At 43.9% G+C, this 6,138-nt stretch overlaps 2 non-coding genes across 2 annotated transcripts; both read right to left on the bottom strand.

Annotated features, from left to right (window-relative positions):
* Window positions 1–227: 227 nt before the first annotated feature.
* On the bottom strand, window positions 228–334 carry LOC138568645 (U6 spliceosomal RNA). Its single transcript, XR_011302963.1, has one exon. It is a non-coding gene; the product is annotated as a U6 spliceosomal RNA (small nuclear RNA).
* Window positions 335–5,778: 5,444 nt separating this feature from the next.
* LOC138568644 (U6 spliceosomal RNA) lies at window positions 5,779–5,885 on the bottom strand. The gene has a single exon (XR_011302962.1). It is a non-coding gene; the product is annotated as a U6 spliceosomal RNA (small nuclear RNA).
* Between the last annotated feature and the right edge of the window lie 253 nt (window positions 5,886–6,138).

Below are 6,138 nucleotides of genomic sequence, written 5' to 3'. Positions count from 1 at the left end.
GCCACTTCTAAAAGTACAAGTCAAGAAATTCAAGGGGACGTGGCTGTTCATTCAGTCAAGAGGATTCACAAGTAAAAGGCTCCTGAGGCATTAGTGTTGAATTTGGCGCAAAATGTATTGTGTTGTCGTGTAATATGAATGAACATACAATTTCAATCTTCATTAAAAAAGATCTATTAAAAAATAAAGACTTGCAAATTAAGAAAGTTTCTGTCCTGTCATGTGCCAAAAATAGTGAATGCTTTACGAATGTGCGTGTCATCCTTTAGAGCAGGGGCCAATTTAATTTTCCCATTATCATTCCAATATTAGTACATGTGTTGCAGAAGCAAGCGCAAAGGGAGAGTCAATCAAACCATTCATTAGGATCTCAGGTCAAAGGTTTGCCATTCCAAATGTCCTTATGTCAGAGGGCAGAAAGTCCAAACACCATTTAGATATCGGGTGGTATGAAATGAAGAGGCAAACAACAATGAATAAGCATTCGTTGCTGCTGTATTGATCTGGTCCTTAAGGGTTTTAGTTTAATGCCAATTATATTTAAAGATAGAAAGATTAATGCTCCAGGGTGCTTGCAAAATGACACCCCCTCCCCATCACAATGGCTGGGTGATGCAAGCCTGAGAGCATCACAATAGACCCATAGACATGAGAAAAACTCTGTACCTCTGAGTGTATGTGGGCCCATGGCTGTATCAAGGACAAGGCAAGAACAGGAGGTGGGTAAGGCGTCAGCACCAGAGGGTGTCCGATTGAGCCCTGTAAGCAACAGATGTTGGACCGTCCTTTAAAAGATTCTGAGGCTGATTTCAATTTTAACTTTGCTGCTGATTTAAGGATTGCTCAACCTTGACCCACGTCTAGTTTGTTTGGATAAGCCCTGGAATTCCTTTACAGCTTGTACTGGTGGGAGATGATGTGAGTTTATCAACTGCAACGGGATATGAGGCTTGTGTGCCACAAAAAGCAGGTCTAGTATTTTTTATAAGAAAGCCACTTAAGAAGGGAACTTTGGACAACCCTACCGAGAGCAAAAGTATTACACAGGAGGTAAGGGGGTCAGTGGGTCAACTGATACAATAAACTGACTCACAGTCAAATGTGCTAAATCCAAACACTACCAGTTTCGACATGTTCCTGGCTTTCTGTTTCATTTTTTAACAGATCCATTCCTATGTACCTCTGTGCTTTCAACAGATTTTTCGTTGTAAGGGAGGGACATACAGTAGGCCGTAAAACATTCCTGGGCAGGAAAGACTATGTAAAAGCAAGAGTAGCAGACAGCTTAAAAGAATCATCAGCAGAACCCTCTACACCTTCCCCAAAAAATATAAAATTATTTCTCTGCATGTATGTGCGTTGAACAGCGCAAGTAATTTGGTTAATGTCAGTGGATAAATGTCACTTTCCCATAGCGCAGGACAACATCACTTGTACAGGCCCCTTCTGCAAAGGCATTACCGCTGTAGAAAGCAGTGAAAAAGTGAGGCAGTGTGCAGTCACCCCTGACCCTTCACTGCCCTGATCGGCCACGATCGGCCAAGGACCTCTCTATAAGAGCTGAGGGTGGAATTTTTCTGGACCTCGGTAACTTAGGGAGACATGGCTAAATGGATCCTCAATCAACGGCCCAGCCTTTGCTCTGTGGCCTGTCCGAATATGTCTGTTCTCCAAATTACCTGCCACTGCCCAGGTGTCAGCTTGTGAGATGGAATGACCTCCCAGGAAGCATACTGGCAGATGATTTGCATAGGCACACCCCCTCTCCCTCTCTCTTAGCCCTGCTTACTCCACAGTAGCAAGTATCTGGGGAAAATATAGTGGTCGAGGTGGGGTAGCAGTAACTAGCAACTATGAGAAAGTAAATCTGGGGCACTTGGCGACCTGTGGGAAACAACTGCAGAGCTCAGTGCCCAGAACTTTGTGGCACAGGGAGGAGGTCTGTGGGATTTCAGTAACTTGGAGACATGCAACCTGGTCGGGAGTGCTTCAGGTCTCCTTCCTTGCATGTTCCAAGCAACTCAACAAAGCATCAACAGGCTGAGATACCAGCCACAGAGCCCCTTTCCACTTGATTAAAAGCCTAAAATCTTTTCCATGCAAACACATAGCCCCCGAATACCATATTTTCTTTGTTTTCTCTCTCTCTGTCTCTCTCTCCTCCCTCCCTCCCTCCCTCCCTCCCTCCCTCCCTCCCTCCCTCTCTCCCTCCCTCCCTCCCTCCTTTCCACCACCCACAACCCCCCTCCCTCTCCCTCGTCCTCTCCCTACCATTACTTTTAAGTTTCCCTGCACTGCAGCACATTGCGACAATGGTAATTCACAATGGGACTGTTTGAAAGTTACAGAAATCAAAAAAGAATCAACCAACTAAAAGCAGCCAAATCCGGAGTACACTGCTCAGCCACAATTAAAGATTAAGGCCTAGAAGCAAGTAAAGCTGTAGTTCAGAGCGATGTTTGCAAATAGCACCTTAAAGCAGTTTACGCTGGAGTGCACAACAAGGGGGAAAAGTGATAATACCGAGTTTGGTAGAATGGGATAAAAAAACAAAAGCAGCGTGCCACTTCTAAAAGTACAAGTCAAGAAATTGAAGGTGGTGGGGCTGTTCATTCAGTCAATAGGACTCACAAGTAAACGGCTCCCGAGGCATTAGTGTTGAATTTGGCGCAAAATGTATTGTGTTGTCGTGTAATATGTATGAACATACAATTTCAATCTTCATTAAAAAAGATGTATTAAAAAATAAAGACTTGCAGATTAAGAAAGTTTCTGTCCTGTCGTGTGCCAAAAATAGTGAATGCTTTACGAATGTGCGTGTCATCCTTTGAAGCAGGGGCCAATTCAATTTTCCCATTTTCATTCCAATATTAGTACATGTTTTGCTGAGGTACATAGGAAGTTAAGTTCAGTTAAGAAATGAAACAAAAAGCCTGGAAACATGTTGAAACAGGTAGGATTTGGACTTACAATAAACTGATTCACAGTCAGATGTGCTATCCCTTGACCCACTGACACCCCTACCTTTTGTGTAATCCTTTCGCTCTCAGCAGGGTTGTCCAAAGTTCCCTACTTAAAGAGACTTTCTTATAAAAATGATCCTAGACCTGTTTTTTATGGCCCACATGCCTCATATCCCGTTGCTCTTGATAAACTCACATCATCTCCCACCAATACAAGCTGTAAAAGATGTCAAGGGCATAGCCAAGGAAACTAAACGTGGGCTGAAGGTTGAGCAATCCTTAAATCAGCAGCAAAAATAACATTGAAATCAGCCTCAGAATCTCTTAAAGGATGGGCCAACACTGGTTGCTTGCAGGGCGCAATCGGGCAGCCTCTGGTGCTGACGCCTTAAGGCAAGCGCAAAGGGAGAGCCAACCAAACCATTGATTAGGACCTCTGGACTTTCTGCTCTTTGACATAAGGACATTTGTTATGGCAAACATTTGACCAAACCCCATTTAGAAGTCGGATGTTATGGGATTAAGCGGCAAACAGCAATTCATCAGCATTCTTTGCTGCTGTATTGATCTGGTCCTAAAGGGTTTGGTTTAATGCCAATTATATTTAAAGATAAAAAGATTCATGCTCAAGGGTGCTTGCAAATCGACACCCCCTCCCCATCACGATGGCTGTGTGATGCAAGCGTAAGAGCATCACAGAAGACCCATAGACATGAGAAACACTCTGTACCTCTGAGTGTATGTGGGCCCATGGCTGGATCAAGGACAAGGCAAGAACAGGAGATGGCTTAAGGTGTCAGCACCCAGGCTGCCCCATTGCGCGCTGCCAGCAACAGATATTGGACCATCCTTTAAGAGATTCTGAGGCTGATTTCAATGTTAACTTTGCTGCTGATTAAAGGATTGCTCAACCTTCGACCCGCGTCTAGTTTGCTTGGCTAAGCCCTGAAAATCTTTTACAGCTTATATTGGTGAGAGATGAAGTGAGTTTATCAAGGGCAACGGGATATGAGGCATGTGTGCCACAGAATGCAGGTCTAGGATCTTTTATATGAAATCCACTTTGGAAAACCCTACTGAGAAAAAAAGGATTACACAAAAGGAAAGGGGGTCAGTGGGTCAAGGGATAGCACATCTAACTGTTAGTTAATTGTAAGTCCAAATCCTACCCGTTTCCACATTTTTCCAGGCTTTTTGTTTCATTTCTTAACAGATCCATTCCTATGTACCTCTGTGCTTTCAACAGATTTTTCGTTGTAAGGGAGGGACATACAGTAGGCCGTAAAACATTCCTGGGGAGGAAAGACTCTATGTAAAAACAAGAGTAGCAGACAGCTTAAAAGAATCATCAGCAGAACCCTCTACACCTTCCCCAAAAAATATAAAATTATTTCTCTGCATGTATGTGCGTTGAACAGCGCAAGTAATTTGGTTAATGTCAGTGGATAAATGTCACTTTCCCATAGCGCAGGACAACATCACTTGTACAGGCCCCTTCTGCAAAGGCATTACCGCTGTAGAAAGCAGTGAAAAAGTGAGGCAGTGTGCAGTCACCCCTGACCCTTCACTGCCCTGATCGGCCACGATCGGCCAAGGACCTCTCTATAAGAGCTGAGGGTGGAATTTTTCTGGACCTCGGTAACTTAGGGAGACATGGCTAAATGGATCCTCAATCAACGGCCCAGCCTTTGCTCTGTGGCCTGTCCGAATATGTCTGTTCTCCAAATTACCTGCCACTGCCCAGGTGTCAGCTTGTGAGATGGAATGACCTCCCAGGAAGCATACTGGCAGATGATTTGCATAGGCACACCCCCTCTCCCTCTCTCTTAGCCCTGCTTACTCCACAGTAGCAAGTATCTGGGGAAAATATAGTGGTCGAGGTGGGGTAGCAGTAACTAGCAACTATGAGAAAGTAAATCTGGGGCACTTGGCGACCTGTGGGAAACAACTGCAGAGCTCAGTGCCCAGAACTTTGTGGCACAGGGAGGAGGTCTGTGGGATTTCAGTAACTTGGAGACATGCAACCTGGTCGGGAGTGCTTCAGGTCTCCTTCCTTGCATGTTCCAAGCAACTCAACAAAGCATCAACAGGCTGAGATACCAGCCACAGAGCCCCTTTCCACTTGATTAAAAGCCTAAAATCTTTTCCATGCAAACACATAGCCCCCGAATACCATATTTTCTTTGTTTTCTCTCTCTCTGTCTCTCTCTCCTCCCTCCCTCCCTCCCTCCCTCCCTCACTCCTTCCCACCCTCCCGCCCTCTCTCTTCCCCCCTCTCCCTCTCCCTCAATCCTCCCATTAATTTTAAGTTTTCATGCACTGCAGCACATTGTGACAATGGTATTTCACAATGGGACTGTTTGAAAGTTACAGAAATCAAAAAAGAAATCAACCAACTATAAGCAGCCACGTCCGGAGTACACTGCTCAGCTCCAATTAAAGATTAAGGCCCAGAAGCAAGTAAAGCTGTAGTTCAGAGCGATCTTTGCAAATATCACCTCAAAGCAGTTTACGCTGGAGTGCAGAACAAGGGGGAAAGTGATAATACTGAGTTTGGTAGAATGGAATAAAAAAAACAAAAGAAGCATGCCACTTCTAAAAGTACAAGTCAAGAAATTCAAGGGGACGTGGCTGTTCATTCAGTCAAGAGGATTCACAAGTAAAAGGCTCCTGAGGCATTAGTGTTGAATTTGGCGCAAAATGTATTGTGTTGTCGTGTAATATGAATGAACATACAATTTCAATCTTCATTAAAAAAGATCTATTAAAAAATAAAGACTTGCAAATTAAGAAAGTTTCTGTCCTGTCATGTGCCAAAAATAGTGAATGCTTTACGAATGTGCGTGTCATCCTTTAGAGCAGGGGCCAATTTAATTTTCCCATTATCATTCCAATATTAGTACATGTGTTGCAGAAGCAAGCGCAAAGGGAGAGTCAATCAAACCATTCATTAGGATCTCAGGTCAAAGGTTTGCCATTCCAAATGTCCTTATGTCAGAGGGCAGAAAGTCCAAACACCATTTAGATATCGGGTGGTATGAAATGAAGAGGCAAACAACAATGAATAAGCATTCGTTGCTGCTGTATTGATCTGGTCCTTAAGGGTTTTAGTTTAATGCCAATTATATTTAAAGATAGAAAGATTAATGCTCCAGGGTGCTTGCAAAATGACACC

This window comes from Ambystoma mexicanum, chromosome 2p (genome assembly GCF_040938575.1).
Source record: "Ambystoma mexicanum isolate Mex_15411 chromosome 2p, UKY_AmexF1_1, whole genome shotgun sequence".
NCBI classification, from domain to species: domain Eukaryota; kingdom Metazoa; phylum Chordata; class Amphibia; order Caudata; family Ambystomatidae; genus Ambystoma; species Ambystoma mexicanum.
The sequence above is the reverse complement of the archived record's forward strand: the minus strand, read 5'-3'. Positions and strand labels throughout refer to the sequence as shown.